The 15,112-nt window shown below is 38.7% G+C and overlaps 1 long non-coding RNA gene and 2 pseudogenes across 9 annotated transcripts in view; 1 reads left to right on the top strand and 2 right to left on the bottom strand.

The window, feature by feature from the left end:
* Positions 1-814: 814 nt before the first annotated feature.
* LOC143860764 (G-type lectin S-receptor-like serine/threonine-protein kinase LECRK3) lies at positions 815-3,276 on the bottom strand (annotated as a pseudogene).
* Positions 3,277-5,320: 2,044 nt separating this feature from the next.
* LOC143860754 (G-type lectin S-receptor-like serine/threonine-protein kinase LECRK3) lies at positions 5,321-8,025 on the bottom strand (annotated as a pseudogene).
* A 3,264-nt stretch (positions 8,026-11,289) lies between these two features.
* LOC143850073 (uncharacterized) overlaps positions 11,290-15,112 on the top strand; it is a 34,524-nt gene continuing 30,701 nt past the window's right edge. For 5 of the 9 annotated variants that reach the window (XR_013235959.1, XR_013235957.1, XR_013235961.1 and 2 more), the window contains exons 1-2: positions 11,290-11,445; positions 11,543-11,653. This is a non-coding gene — a long non-coding RNA (uncharacterized LOC143850073). Of the gene's footprint in view, positions 11,446-11,542; positions 11,654-12,924; positions 13,312-15,112 lie in introns of all 9 variants that reach the window. The other 4 variants (XR_013235954.1, XR_013235955.1, XR_013235953.1 and 1 more) reach the window with 4 other exon arrangements.

Below are 15,112 nucleotides of genomic sequence, written 5' to 3'. Positions count from 1 at the left end.
CTAGCGGGTGCCGAACCAATAGAGGATGCTCCTGCAGAAGGTCCCAAGCCCGACCCACTCATTCTGAAATGAAGTAGAAGAAGAGGAAAATAGAAGAAAGAAAATTGAAACAAATTACAAAAAAATGAAGTAGAAGGGGGCACATGAAGTAAGAAATAAAAGAAAGGAAATGGAAAGAAATAAAGAGAACTTTGAGGTTGAACTTGAGTTGAAGAGAAGAAGAAAAAATTAGCCTTCACTCACTTGAAATAAGCCTTTGGAAATAGTTCTTGTCTTCTTGACTTCTTGTAGTGGTAAGTTGAATGTATGCCTTCCCTTTGCTCCAAAATAGACTTGGATTGAGTTGAAGAAGATGGTAGACTTGCAGGAAATTTAGTAGAATAGATAGTGTAAGTGAAAGTAGAGAAGAGAAGGAGAATCACTTATGTGAAGGTGGAGGAGAAGAAGGTAGGGAAAATGCTATTTATAGAGTTTTTTTATTGATTGTGCATTTAAAAATGACTAAAATACCCTTCCCAACAGCTATAAACGGTCACATTTTGAGGTTAAAATGGTCAAAAACCAAAAAGAGCAGTTGCAGGGGCATTGTCGTAAATTCTGCAAAACAGTCAAACTAGCCGTTACGCACGATTCCGGCCGGAATGGAGAATTTCGTCCATTCCGGCCGGAATGGAGAATTTCGTCCATTCCGGACGAAATTCCGGATTTCGAAAAAATTCTTCCGGAATGGTCGGAATGGAACGAAATTTTTGGAATTTCGTTCCGGAATTTGATAGAAACCGGTTCGTTTCGTCCATTCCGGACGACTATGGTTTCAACCAATTGAACTAATGAAGGAGGATGGGTCTGGGGACACAGAAACTTTGACTGCTCCTTCAAGCATCTGGGTCACTTTCTTCATGGAAGGCCTTAGTGATGGTTCCTCTTGAATACACCAAATTGCTACCATCACGAACCTCTCCAGCCTCCTAGCGTTGCTTAGTGCCTCTTCGTCATCCTCCACTAACAAATTTAGTTTCCTTTCTCTATAGCAATCATAAGCCCAATAAGTCAGTATTGCATTCTCTATGTCATCCAGCCCCAATTCCACGTTCTTCCTACAACAAATTATCTCCAGCAAGAAGACGCCAAAGCTGTAAACATCCACCTTTGTAGTGATTGACATGTTTCTGAACCATTCGGGTGCTACATATCCTCTGGTTCCTCTTAATCCTGTATTTGTTCGAGTCTGGTCCGCTTGCATAAGCTTGGCCAGGCCAAAATCAATAATTCTTGCAGTAAAATTGCAATCTAAAAGTATGTTTTGAGGCTTTATATCACAATGGATGATTTGGTTACCACACTCATCATGCAAGTAAGTAAGCCCTCTTGCAACTCTAAAGGCAATCTGTGTCCGTTGGTTCCAGCTAGGCCTCGAACTTCCAAATAGGAAGCTTGCTAAGGAGCCGTTGCTCATGAACTCATATACCAAAAGCCGTTGTGACCCCTCGTAGCAGAATCCCAATAATTGGACTAGATTCTTATGATGGATTCGGCCGATTGCCGTTATTTCAGCTTTGAATTCCTTGTCTCCTTCCTCCACCAACTTCTCCAACTTCTTTACTGCGATGAAATTTCCAGTACTTGATGTTAAGACGCCTTTGTAGACTGTGCCGAAAGCACCGCTGCCCAATTCTTGTTTAAACCCATCTGTGACTTCTTCAAGCTCTTTGTAAGTAAACGATCGCAAATGCATTCCTAAGAAATTTTGTTCTGGTGGCGCTTGTTCTGGCTGGTGTTTTAGTAGTTTCTTCTGATATTGGAAGAAAACAGCCAACAAAATGGCTACCAAAAAACCTGTCAAAAAAAAATGGCTACCAAAAAGAGGAGGTTGAGAAACACAGAACTTCCTAAAAGGGTCGAGAAGATGATGATCAGAGTACCTCGATCACTCTTCCCTCTGTTTGAACCTGAAGGAAATGGAAACTGAGAAGTGGAATTTCCTCGGGGAACTTTGATGAGTGCCTTTGTTGTTCCAGTCTCTATCCTCCCATTTGAGAGTGGGAGCTTCTTCTTGAAACAGTCTACACCATTGAAAATGGCGACCGCACAAAAACAATCATCCAAGCAGAGTTATCTGCACTGGTCTTCATTTATTGGATTATATCGTTCAGAGTCAGACATCGGCCAATTTGTGTTTGGCAACTCTGTCATTCGGAATTGAGGTCAAGGCTCTTCCCCTGATCCAGCAGGCTCACAACTTTGAGGAACAAAGTCCGGTTTGCATCCCTTGAAAGGGTTACTGGAATCAAAGTAGGAATAATTGGGTGGAGAGAAGCAACTAGGCCTTAGAGTATCATCTAGTCTGCAGTAGCTATTGAACCCACAAGCTCCACTGCCAAAACTATCCGTAATTGCCCAACAAATGTCACTTGGGACTGACCATTCAATAGACCAGGACTCACCAGCCCAGTTTCTGTTGCTTGAACCATTCTTGGGGTATATATATTGCCTGAAAACTCCATCAAAATCAAGTGTTGCTCTGTGGTAGAAGTCTCTGGTTGAAACTGTGTTTCCCAAAGTGAGGTTGTGTACGCTCCCATTTGTTTGCCTGAGGTAAATGTAACCGGACTGATTGAAGATCATCTGAGAATCGGTTCCTGCAGTGCCGCTACTCCAGTAAGCATTGTAAAGATAATTGGTAAGGAGATTTGTTGTGTAAAGCATGAGATTGCCATCTGTTTGGAAACGAAGCTCAAACTTTCCGGTCGAGTAGTTGGTCTCTGTTTCACGAGAAGATAGCATGGTGCCCATATCCAATATCTGTGAAGGCAAGATGGTGTCCGTGGAATGATCGAAACTCTGCCAAGTGATACCAGAATTCGAATTCCAGAGCACCAAATTCCCAGTGTTGAGAATGGCAGCAGAGGTGGCACTACCATTAGTGACTTGAGCCGTCCATATCTCTTGTCCTTGATTATTGCTCAGCACAAGTTGTCCACTGCTCTTCAACTCGACTTTCGATCCATAAAGCACAAGATTACCTCTGTGTGCAGACCAAACTATAGTTTTTTCTGGTACTTTGTCGAACCAGATTGCAAGTAAGAAGAGATTTTTGTCTGCAACAGGTTTGAACCCGAATGCGAAATAACCAGAAGGTGAAACCCATGAAGAATTGTCACTGGTAGAGAGACTAGAGCCCAAACTTATCCTACCATTAGTTTGAGCGATGACAGAAAGTGGAAAAAGAATAAGAACAAGCAAGAGCAACAAAGGATTATCAAGAGCAGATGCCATTTGAGATTAAGGATAGTATAAATTTTGATAACAAGAGAAGGAATTGCTGATCTGCTGGTTTACATGGAATTAGAGAAGGAATAATAATCCAATAATAAATATATTTAAAGGTGATAAGGAAAAATACAGTTGTAGCTTAGGTTGACTCTTTGAATGTGATTAGATGGTTGAAAGGAAGTGCGGCTCGTCACGGCAATTTGCTCGGTGGATTGATGAGACATTCGACTACGTGTCCAAAACGTCCATTGCATTCCATCATGTGGGGAAAACGGTAAATTGTGAGACTGGCCGTCTAGCTAAGGACGGGACTTCAAGTGCAAAGTTGGAAGTCTATGACTTTCTCTCTCTTTGATTGGCTGTTGTATTTTGTATGGTTTTTGTTGTTTCCTTCTAACATTTGATCATCTCGATCCCTAGTGTTTTTCCCGGTGTTTCTTTTGTTATTAAGTCAATTCTTTACTATTCAAAAAAAAAAAAAAAACCAGCCAATCATATTTTAAAGAAAATATCAATATTTATTGTCCAAAGTCATGTATAGAAATGAGATCGCTCTTACAAGAGCATCTCATAAGCTCATATCGTTTTGTGAACCACTACCTAATGGTGCCCTTTAATTTAGCATATATATACAGGCTACCGATATTGGCACTATCATGTTTTGATAATCTGCCGAACCTACCTTGCTGTTTCTATTTTAATTGGATGCCGAGAGCTTTTGGAAATTGTAATATCTTTTGGCAGCTGGCTTAATAATAAACGGCAAAGGTGTTCGGCCCATTCTCAAAACATCGCGGATGGTTTGTAGGATGAGAGAGCAGATACATCATGGATAAAGACAATATGCTGAAAAGTGAGCCTAAGTGGCTGCTCTCTCATGCAACAGACCGTCCGTGAAATGCCTTTTGCGATGGTCCCTAGCAAATCCCCACTAGCCAATATATCATGTTTTATGGAATCGAAGTGAACCCCTCCAGTGTAACCTTTTGTACACTAATCATATCTATTTATGGAATATTTAAAAACCTAAATTGGTTTGTAACAATTGGTAAATTTATATGAAGAAAATTTTATTACTACCCTCTCTCACCCTATAGATTCAAGAGTAGAAGCATATAATCTGTGTATATCTGGTTGCTTTTTTATTCTATTTATTTTGTTCAATGTTTCATATTGGAAGGTAACACCCATTTCATGTTGCAGCTTTTTTTTTTTTGGTCCTAAGGAGCCAAGCCCTGTCAAGTGTCTATCGTTTGTCCAACACACCTTTTACCTTGATACCGATTCTTACATACAGCTACCACCTCCTTTGGGAAAAGCTACGAAAACATCCCTTCTCATGTTATTCCCAAAATACCCCTCTTTCTTATTTATGACATTGTAAGTGTACATTTATGTTTCTCCACATTCATGTATTTTCTCATCTTTCTTTGGGTTTAATGTATTTTTCCTTCCTTTATCTTCTAATAATGCATTCTTTAAATATCTTAATGAGTCAATGACCTCCAGATGATCTAGATCTTATCTTATATCTAAAAGGCATTTGATCAATTGATGGGATTTAAAATATTGATCAACATTTTATCATCATTTCCTCGGTTTCCACGGTTAAGATTGCACAGCGACTATTTTCAAGTCATATGATTTTGCACAGTGGGCCCAATCATAGCGTAGCAGACTCATTATACTCAACACAGTTGCAGGCAAGGTTTTAAATTTTGGTTTCGGCTATAATTTTGGGCTTCACTGAAACCGAAATTTTAGCCGAAATCCCGAAATTTCGGTAAGACTTATTGAAACAGCAAATTTTTCTCCCTAAATTTCGGTAACTTCGGCTGAAATTCCATAAAAGAATAAAAAAATAATATTTCGGCTGAAATTTCAGTAATTTCTTTTCATATGGTGCCTCCCCAGCTAAAATCTTGACCGCACTTTCATTGCAGATGAAGTCCCTAAATTGTGTCCTATGAAGAATTAACCCCACAAAGAATTTCATCAATCTAACATACACTTTGGGACTTTTGACAATGAATTCTCAACTTCTCAATGACCAAAGCACACCTTGATTAAAGATAAAATACAAAGTAATATGTAATAGAAATACTCCAAATAGTGAACAACTTCTCAATGACCAAAGTACACCTTGATTAAAGATCAAATACAAAGTAATATGTCATAGAAATACTCTAAATAGTGAACGAGTATATAATTGCACGTGTACGCACATACATGCACCCTGTACCCTCGTACTCGGTATGGGAGGACGTCTAGATTCAACAAATTGAACTAATGAAGGAGGATGGGTCTGGGGGAACAGCGACTTCAGCTGCTCCTTCAAGCATCTGTGTCACCTTCTTCATGGAAGGCCTTAGTGATGGTTCCTCTTGAATACACCAAATTGCTGTCATCACAAACCTCTCCAGCCTCCTAGCGTTGCTTTGTGCCTCTTCGTCATCATCCACTAACAAATTCAATTTCCTTTCTCTGTAGTAATCATAAGCCCAATCCGTCAATATTGCATTCTCCATGTCATCCGTCAGTCCCCGTCCCACGTTCTTCCTACAACAAATTATCTCCAGCAACAAGACACCAAAGCTGTAAACATCCACCTTTGCTGTGATTGACATGTTTCTGAACCATTCGGGTGCGACATATCCTCTCGTTCCTCTTAATCCTGTATTTGTTCGAGTCTGGTCCGCTTGCAGAAGCTTGGCTAGTCCAAAATCCGAAATCCTAGCAGTAAAATTGCAATCTAAAAGTATGTTTTCAGGCTTTATATCACAATGGATAATTTGGTTGCCACACTCATCATGCAAGTAAGTAAGCCCTCTTGCAACTCCAAAGGCAATCTGTGTCCGTTGGTTCCAGCTGGGCCTCGAACTTCCAAATAGGAAGCTTGCTAAGGAGTCGTTGCTCATGAACTCATATACCAAAAGCCGTTGTGACCCCTCGTAGCAGAATCCCAATAATTGGACTAGATTCTTATGATGGATTCTGCTGATTGCTGTTATTTCAGCTTTGAATTCCTTGTCTCCTTCCTCCACCAACTTCTCCAACTTCTTTACTGCGATGAAATTTCCAGTACTTGATGTTAAGATGCCTTTGTAGACTGTGCCGAAAGCACCTCTGCCCAATTCTTGTTTGAACCCATCTGTAACTTCTTCAAGCTCTTTCTAAGTAAAAGAGCGCAGATTCATTCCTATGACAATTTGTTCTGGCTGATGTTTCAGCAGTTTCTTATGGTATGGGAAGAACATAGCCAATAAAATGGCTCCCAAAAAGAGGAGGTTGAGAAACACAGAGCTGCCTAAAAGCGTCGACATGATGATGATCACTCTTTCCTCCGTTTGGACCTGGAGGAAAAGGAAACTGTGAACTGGAATTACCTATGGGTACTTTGATGAGACCCTTTCCTCCAACACCTGAATTAATCCTCCCATTTGAGAGTGGGAGCTTCTTCTTCCAACAGTCTGTGCCTCTGAAAACGGCGACCGCACAGAAACAATCAACCATGCAAGCTTCTCTGCACTGGTCCTCGTTGAACGGGTTATAGTGTTCAGAGTCGGACATTGGCCAATCCATGTTTATCATCTGCATCAGTTGGAATTGAGGTCCAGGCTCTTTTCCCGGTCCATGGGGATCACAACTTTGTGAAACGAAGTCCGGTTTGCATCCATTGAACTTGTTATTAGGATCCAAGTACGAATAATTCTGTGGACAAAGGCAACTAGGCGTTTGATTATCATCTAGTCTGCAGTAGCTGTTGAACCCACAAGCACCGCTGCCAACACCATCCCTAATTTCCATACAAATGTCGTCAGGCACAGACCATAGTACAGACCAGGACCCAGCAGGCCAGTTTCTACTGCTCGAGCCATTCTTTGGGTAGACATATTGCCTGAAAACCCCATCAAAATCGAGTGTTGCTCTGAGATAGAAGTTTCTTGTTGGAACTATGTTTCCCGAAGTGAGGTTGGTTATGCTCCCATTTGTTTGCTTGAGGTAAATGTAGCCTGACTGGTTGAAGATCATCTGAGAATTTGTGTTTGGAGTGTAGCTACTCCAGTAAGCCCTGTAAATGAATTTTGTAGGGTGATTTATTGTAAAAAGCACGAGATTTCCATCTGTCTGGAAAAGAAGCTGAAACTTTCCGCTCGAATAGTTGGTCTCTGTTTCACGAGAATACAGCATGGCGCCCATATCCAATATCTGCATAGGCAAGATGGTGTCTGTGGAGTGATTAAAACTCTGCCAAGTGATACCAGAATTCAAATTCATGAGCACCAAATTCCCGGTGTCAAGCATGGTGACAGAGGTGACACTACCATTAGTTTCTTCAGCCCTCCATATCTCTCGTCCTTGATGATTGCTTAGCACAAGATTGCCACTGCTTGTCAACTCGACTTTCGATCCATCAAGGACTAGATTATCTCTGTTTGCAGACCAAACTATAGTTTTTTCTGGTACTTTGTCGAACCAGATTGCAAGTAAGAAGAGATTTTTGTCTGCAACAGGAGTGAACCCAAATGCGAAATCACCAGAAGGCGAAACCCATGAAGAATTGTCACTGGTAGAGAGACTAGAGCCCAAACTTATGCTACCATTAGTTTGAGCCATGACAGAAAGTGGAAAAAGAATAATAACAAGCAAGAACAACAAAGGATTATCAAGAGCAGATGCCATTTGAGATTAAGGATAGTAAAAATTTTGATAACAAGAGAAGGAATTGCTGATCAGCTGGTTTACATGGAATTAGAGAAGGAATAATAATCTAATCCCATCTGCTTGTTTTGTATAGATGGAGATAATACTGTTGGTAGGAGCGTAGGATTACCAGTGACTTTTCCACGGTCATCAACTTGCATATACTGAAACTCAGTGTATTAATCAAAGTGATCTTGACCGTTTTATTATGCTGGGTTTGAGTCGTTAAACTCGGGTCGGGTATTCATTCTGTAGCATAGGATCGTGACTAATTTTAAAGATCGGAGAAAAAAATAACAAATCTTCACACCAAAAATCTCTAAATTTATGTCATAACTGTATAAACTGAAGGACGACACCTCAATGAAAACAATTGTATCAATATATTGAAAAATAATTTGCTATGTTATTCAAGGAAATTTAAGAAAGTTACGAGTCGGGTCGGTTTTTTTTTCTTCTTTAAATCCGGCCCTACCCAAGATTTAGTCAGGTTTTCCAATTTAACACCTGACCCTACCTAAGACCCATGACTTCTAAACCCGACCCATGTTATTTTGAAAACCCGACCCAAGTGACTAGTTGGCACCAATATCCACCCTACATGTGGCACACCTCCATGGCTACATTGATTTGGAATGGTCCATCATTTGGCCTACCTTGGATGGTCGATTATAAAAATATTGTGCTAATCAAATCATCCGAACCATAAAATCCATGGAAATTCGTCCTACATTAGTATCACTACCAATCTCATGAGAATCCTTGGTGGGCCCAATAAGATGACAAGTTCAAGTCAGTATATAGTTAAGTACACCGCGAACTACAAAAGCGGGCTACAAAAGCTTCATGAGTTCCATGAAAATATACTAAATACAAAGGGCACTTTCGTCACTTCATAAGATTCTCAGATTACATTGCCGAAAATCCCGACCGAAAATATCCACACAAAAAATACCGAAACTCAGTGTATTAATAATCAATGTCATCTTGACCGTTTTATTATGCAGGGTTTGTCAGTCGTTAAGACGGATTATACACCAATCTTTGGTGTATAGAGTCATTTTTTCTTAAATCGATTGTTATCAACCCTTCTTTAATTCAATGCATGTACGTTCTTGACGGGCTGGGCTTTCTACCTTTATTTTGCGGTGGGACCCCTCAACATATATGGTGGGGCCCATTCTACATGTCTTTGTTTGGATTCTTTGATTGGGATTTCTTCCAATCCTTGTTTGCTCGGTATCACAAATCTAACGGTTGGAAACAAGTATCTGGCAAGAGGTAATCTGTATTTAACGGTCTTGATCATGCTCCATCGGTATACTGGGACCAAGAGTAGTAATAAGATAATTGGGATCCTTGTTGTGATCTGGACCATTCATCTTATAGGTCCCCACCACACTTTCCCACCTTCGGCAATTGAAACTGCTTTCTCTTCTGCCTACCAAAAGAAGAAAAATAAATAATGTTTGACGGGCATTTGGGCTCACCACCATGGAAATTATTTTCTTTTTTTTTCCCAAACCAAATCGTTCCAATCCAAGGTGATAAAATTGTCATGAATATCTTCTTCATCAAAAGCCATGGGTAGCAACCGAATAACTTCATGGAAATACACGGGCAACTTCTCAGAATAATTTCTTGTTGTGAAAACTGCAACATAATCTTGACTTGGGATAACTCACATGATGTTAGCATGACTAGAATTTCCATCTCAAGACTTTGAAAATCACACTATTCAAACATTTCTAACCATGAAAATGAATTTAGACCTCTATAACTCTTTTATCTTTTTTTTTCTAGACCTGTTTGTATTGCTGGAATTTTCTAGAAACGTTTGGAAAGGAAAAATATTTGTAAAATTTCTTAGTATTTTTACACACAAAAAAAATAATTTGAAACAACCCTATTCCATTTTTATTTGGATAATTGATGAAGGAATTGTGTTAGTTTTCTGAAATGACACATGAATAGCGTTTAATTTGATTTCACGTCCATTTGGCATTGTACGATAAAAAGACAAAAATGTCCTTTTCTTCGTAAATTTTTTCTATTTTTTAATCTCCACCACTACCGACAACCATCGCTGCAACTTTAAAGAGAGAGGAGAGAGGAGAGAGGAGGAGAAGAGGAAGAGGAAGAAGAAGAGAAGTACGAAGAGTGAGAAAAAGAGGAGGAGGAAAAGGAAAAAAGAATTGATGCTGGAAAAAATTGAGAATGCCGAAAAAATGAAAAAGAAGTTAAGTAGAAGAAGGCAGAAAGAAGAATTAGCGTCAAAATTATTGGAAGATGCTGAAAAAAAAAAAAAAAGTAGGAAAAAGAAGAAGAAGAAAGGAAAGTTGGGGTTATGTCTACGAGATTTGGGGTCATCTCGGTGAGAATTGGGGTTACAGAGTCTACTTTTTTCTCTTATTCATTATCTTTTCATCCGCTTCATTTTCTTTTTCTGCTTCTTCTTTCAAGAAAAGTTGGGGTTGTGTCTACGAGATTTGGGGTCATCTTGGTCAGAATTGGGGTTACAGAGTCTACTTTTTTCTCTTGTTCATTATCTTTTCATCTGCTGCCTCTTCTTTTTTTGCTTCTTCTTAATTTCCGTTCCTTCTCTTTCGAGTTACAATGACGATTGTTGGCGGTGGTGAAAATGGTAAAATAGAAAAACTAAAGAAGAAGAATGATACTTGTTATTGTGAATATGATTTAGTTACAGAGTAGTTATTGTAGGATTATGCATTTAGATTTGTGGGTGTTAGTTACTTGTTATGTGTCATGTAAGTGGGTAAATGGCTTGGTGATGTGGCACACCTTTGTGTTGTATTTAACTTCTTTATTTCAATGAAATAGAGAGAAGAGAATATTTACAGCACCAAAAGACACTTCATTCTAGTAGTTCCTCCCTACTTGAATCTCTAGGAGGTTTGGTTGCCTCGAATCAACCTCTTTCCCTTCTTCTTTTCAATTACAAAAACGTATTACAAAGGGAAGAAACATGATTAGTATAAACATGGGCCATGCTAAGCATGGGAGTAGATGTAAAATGGTGGGGACACCATGCTATCCAAACTGTTCATTTCTTAATCATCAAGATGGATCAACCATGCCATAAAAATCTTATCTACCGGATGATCCTGACCATTCATATTTTAGGCTGTGGATAAATTGTGCAGAAATTATAATTTGGATGATCGGCCTATAGCACACCCATTGTAGTGGCCTCGGAGAATTTGGATTACCAATTTTATTTTTGTTGTTTCCGTGTAGCTTATCCAGAAAAGGCCAGGTGTCGATATCAAAAGAAGGTAGTGCTGATATCAACAATCTCTCCCTCTCTTCACTCCCCCCCTCTCTCTCTCTCTCTCTCTCTCTCTCCACTCCATCCGCTGGAAAATTAAGGATATCGTGAGGCAAGAGATGATGTTGGTGACAGATTGTACGGAGGCAGAATCAGCTGTTTGAGGGATGCACTTAATGGTCTGATTTATCATATCCCTCGCTTCGCTTCTTTCTTTCTGATGCAAAATCTTGCTGTTTTTTAATTTTTTTTCTTCTTTTCTTTGGTCCTTTGCAGAGTAAGATGGAGCCGTGGAATTTTTATTGAGCAGATATGATAAGGCGATGTTCTGTTTGCAGGCAAAGTTAAAGTAGAAAGATGGGTTGAAGTCTGTGGTTGGGTTACTAGGTACCAATTAATTTACTTTCTGGCGGAGAAATCCCCACCCCCTCCTTTTCTCTTAACTAAACTATAAAGGAGAGTCGAATAGAAGAATAACCGTTTCTTAGCTTCTAGCATGATCGAAATCAGTTCTCACTTGGTAGGGGACAACCTCTTTCACTAAAACTGTAATGCATTATCCAATGGCATTCGCTGGCCAATTTCATTGTCCTAATATTGGTATATTCTGCACACAACTCATTGCAGCCTCTTTCTTGCATTGCTGCACTTTTTACAAACCTGCTTTGTTTGGTTAAATGATTGACTCTACCTCAAATTTCCTGGCACATATATAGAAATACATGTATGTGAAGTGTGTAGGTGTCGTCGATGGATTATGCCGCCGAGCTATTTTTCACATATCCAGTTTCTTATTTCATATTTATATGTTTTTTCCCATTATGTTAATGTGAAATGGATTGAATTCCTTACGTGACAGGAAGGAGTTTATGTAGAAATACATATCATCCTGGGTTATTACAGCCACATATACGTGTGTTTGGATTCAAATAGGGTTTCACTGCTTTTCTCTAGGACTGAAACATTGTTGATTTTTTTTATGATTGTTATATGTTTTAGGATAGGAGCATGCTATGTTTTAGGCTTATGTATTTGATGGTTTGGATTCTGTTCTCAATGAAGGCTTGGATTCTCTTGATTAGAATTATCTCATTTCTTCTGAGTTTATGTGCTGTTCTGTCCGAGGGAACCGACTGATGTTTCAAGGGAAATTTAGTCTGAACATGCTTTATTGATTCATTAATCAGTTAATTATTTTCTTCATGAAAAATGAAGCAAATGGATCCCACTACTCATGTACCATTTGATCTTGATCCAATGGTGATAAAATTGGCCTACAGTGAACTACTCTATGGAGTATTTGTGTGGCACATCTATACAATGTTTAGAGTCCACCATTCTCTACTATTTATATTTTTTACTTAACAAAAATTGGGATTAGTAGTCTACTTGATTTATTGTTGATTGTCAATCAGGTTTCAGCTGTCGATTTGCCATTGTAATTAAATTGTTGGGAGTGCATAAGAAGGGGGTTTGATTGGAGTGAGAATTCTTTATGCAGTTACCTTTTTGACATCTTTTGAATAACTTAAGTGACTTTATTTCCTTCAATAATCGTAAAAATGTAGGCTTGGACAATACTACTTTTTGACACCTTCTTTACATCTTATTGACATTTTTTTATGCAGTTACACTTTGACATCTTTTTCCACTTTTAGTGTATTTCAAATCCGGGCTCAATCTGTTTAGCAGTGTGATGGGAGTTGGTTTATCCTCCGGCAGAAAAGAAGATAGTTGGGCTGAAGTGGATCTTCAAACAAAGTTGAATGTGGATGGATCTTTGCAAAAGCGTAAGGTGACCAAGTACAGATTTTCCAAAAACTTTTCCTCCCCTTCCTCGCCATCCTACAGCTGCAAATTGTAGAAGAGATGAAAAGATACATGCCAAGGTTATTAGGTTTCGACAAGTCGTCTTGGGATCACGCGTAGTCTCTTATTGTTTTAAGTCTTATTTCAAGGCTTTGGAAACTACTCTTAATATCCTAAAATCAATTTTATAGGCTAAGGTTCAGATTCAATTTTATAGGCTTGGTGATACTGTTGCCGTAAGTAATTTTAAACTTTTTTAGCTTTCAATTTATTGACTGCTTTATGGCATCAATTGTTGTTGTTTGAAGTTTTTTATTTATGAAATGATCCCATAAAACACTGTGGTTACAGTTGTTGTCATCAAAACAATATTAAAAATGGTATACGAATTTGGTTGTTCAGGTTAAAAATCACCAATAAGTTGTTTTCCTTTATGGGAAATGTTTAATGGTTTAGAACCAATATGAGTGTGCGAATGCATCATTTCAGTTCTTTAGATGGCATTTTATTCCTTATGGCCTTCATTTCTCATACGTTTCTCTTTTATATTCGTATATGCGCATTATTCTCAATTCGCATTATTCTCCTTTTAAATAGCTGATAAGTTAGAACCAAATTATGCTTAGGGTAATCAAATTTGGCAAACGTGCCCTTATTCTTTCGCCCTGTGCATCGGACTGCAACTACTCCTATATATATATGAGAAAACGGTTTCTACACACATGTGTAGATAAGTTATCTACACACTAGCTTAAAATACAGTGGAGGCCCACATTGTTTGGGTGATCCAAACCATTCATTTGATTGGCCCTCACATAGATAAGGTGTCCACAAAAAATCAGCTCCATAGGATCAACCTAACCCTTCGAATCGTGGAGGCAAAAAATGGACAGATTTGTGAAGGTGTATACACGTCCATTTTACCTCCACAAATCGTAGGGTTGGGATGATCCTATGGAGCTAATTTTTTATTGACACCCTATCGATGTGAGGGCCAATCAAATGAATGGTTTGGATCACCCAAACAATATGCCCTCCATTGTATTTTAAGCTAGTGTGTAGATAACTTATCTACACGTTTGTAGAAACCGTTTTTTTTTTCTCTCTCTCTCTCTCTATATATATATATATATATATCTATATATATATATATATATCTATATATATATATATATATATATCTACTATAATAAGCCGGAAGCATTTTTTACTGTTCACCCCTGCCACGTGTCAGTAATTTTATATCCCGCCTCTGCTTAATCGTTTGCAATATTTATTACCGCTTTAAAAGACTTGGGTTATTTATGGAATTTCAAACGAATTCAGTTTTCTCTCCCACTAATTTCTATAACGAGCTCATACACTGTCTGATGTGGCTGCCACATCAGCTCTTTCAAAAGTCTATGTAAGTTATCTAAAAAAGCACGTGGTTTGTTATTTCTAGGAATTTTCCTCTCTATACACACAACTACTCCGAACGGATATTCACCCCTTTCTCGCATTAAAAAAAAAGGAAATTGAAGCGGCAATCACAAATGAAATCTCCTAAAATCTCGATAAAAGGAAATTGCAAATTCCCAGCTGCCTTCTAAATTTTCTCTTCCTAAAAGGCATGATCATTACGTTTCTAATCATCCTATTAAATTCTAATAAAGAATCCCATTAATTATTAAATATTCCCAAGGAAAACTCTTGCAAAACGTCTCCTGCTGATTCTATTTCCCTCAAATACTATAGCAAAACGTCTCTTGCCCATTCAAGTGCTTTTAAATTATTTTTTCTTTATATTTTTATACATATATTATATTGATTTGGGTGCTTTTCTTTGATGTTTCAAGGATGCAGGTGCTTGGAATCTGGGTCTGCGATCGCGCGGTCGGTAGAGAGCCTCCGCGGGGTCTGCAATCACAAACAAAGGAGGTCAGGGGGGTCCGGGGTGGGTCCCGGACGACCACTTCGACACCCAAGTCAGATTCTTTGACCAATCAATATAAAGAACAGCGAGAAGAGGAGAGGGTTCGATCAGGTTTACCAAGG

This window comes from Tasmannia lanceolata, unplaced genomic scaffold, assembly GCF_043159265.1.
Source record: "Tasmannia lanceolata isolate RefF3 unplaced genomic scaffold, GAP_Taslan_0.1 ptg000003l, whole genome shotgun sequence".
NCBI classification, from domain to species: Eukaryota; Viridiplantae; Streptophyta; class Magnoliopsida; order Canellales; family Winteraceae; genus Tasmannia; species Tasmannia lanceolata.
This window is presented reverse-complemented; position numbering and strand designations above follow the sequence as displayed.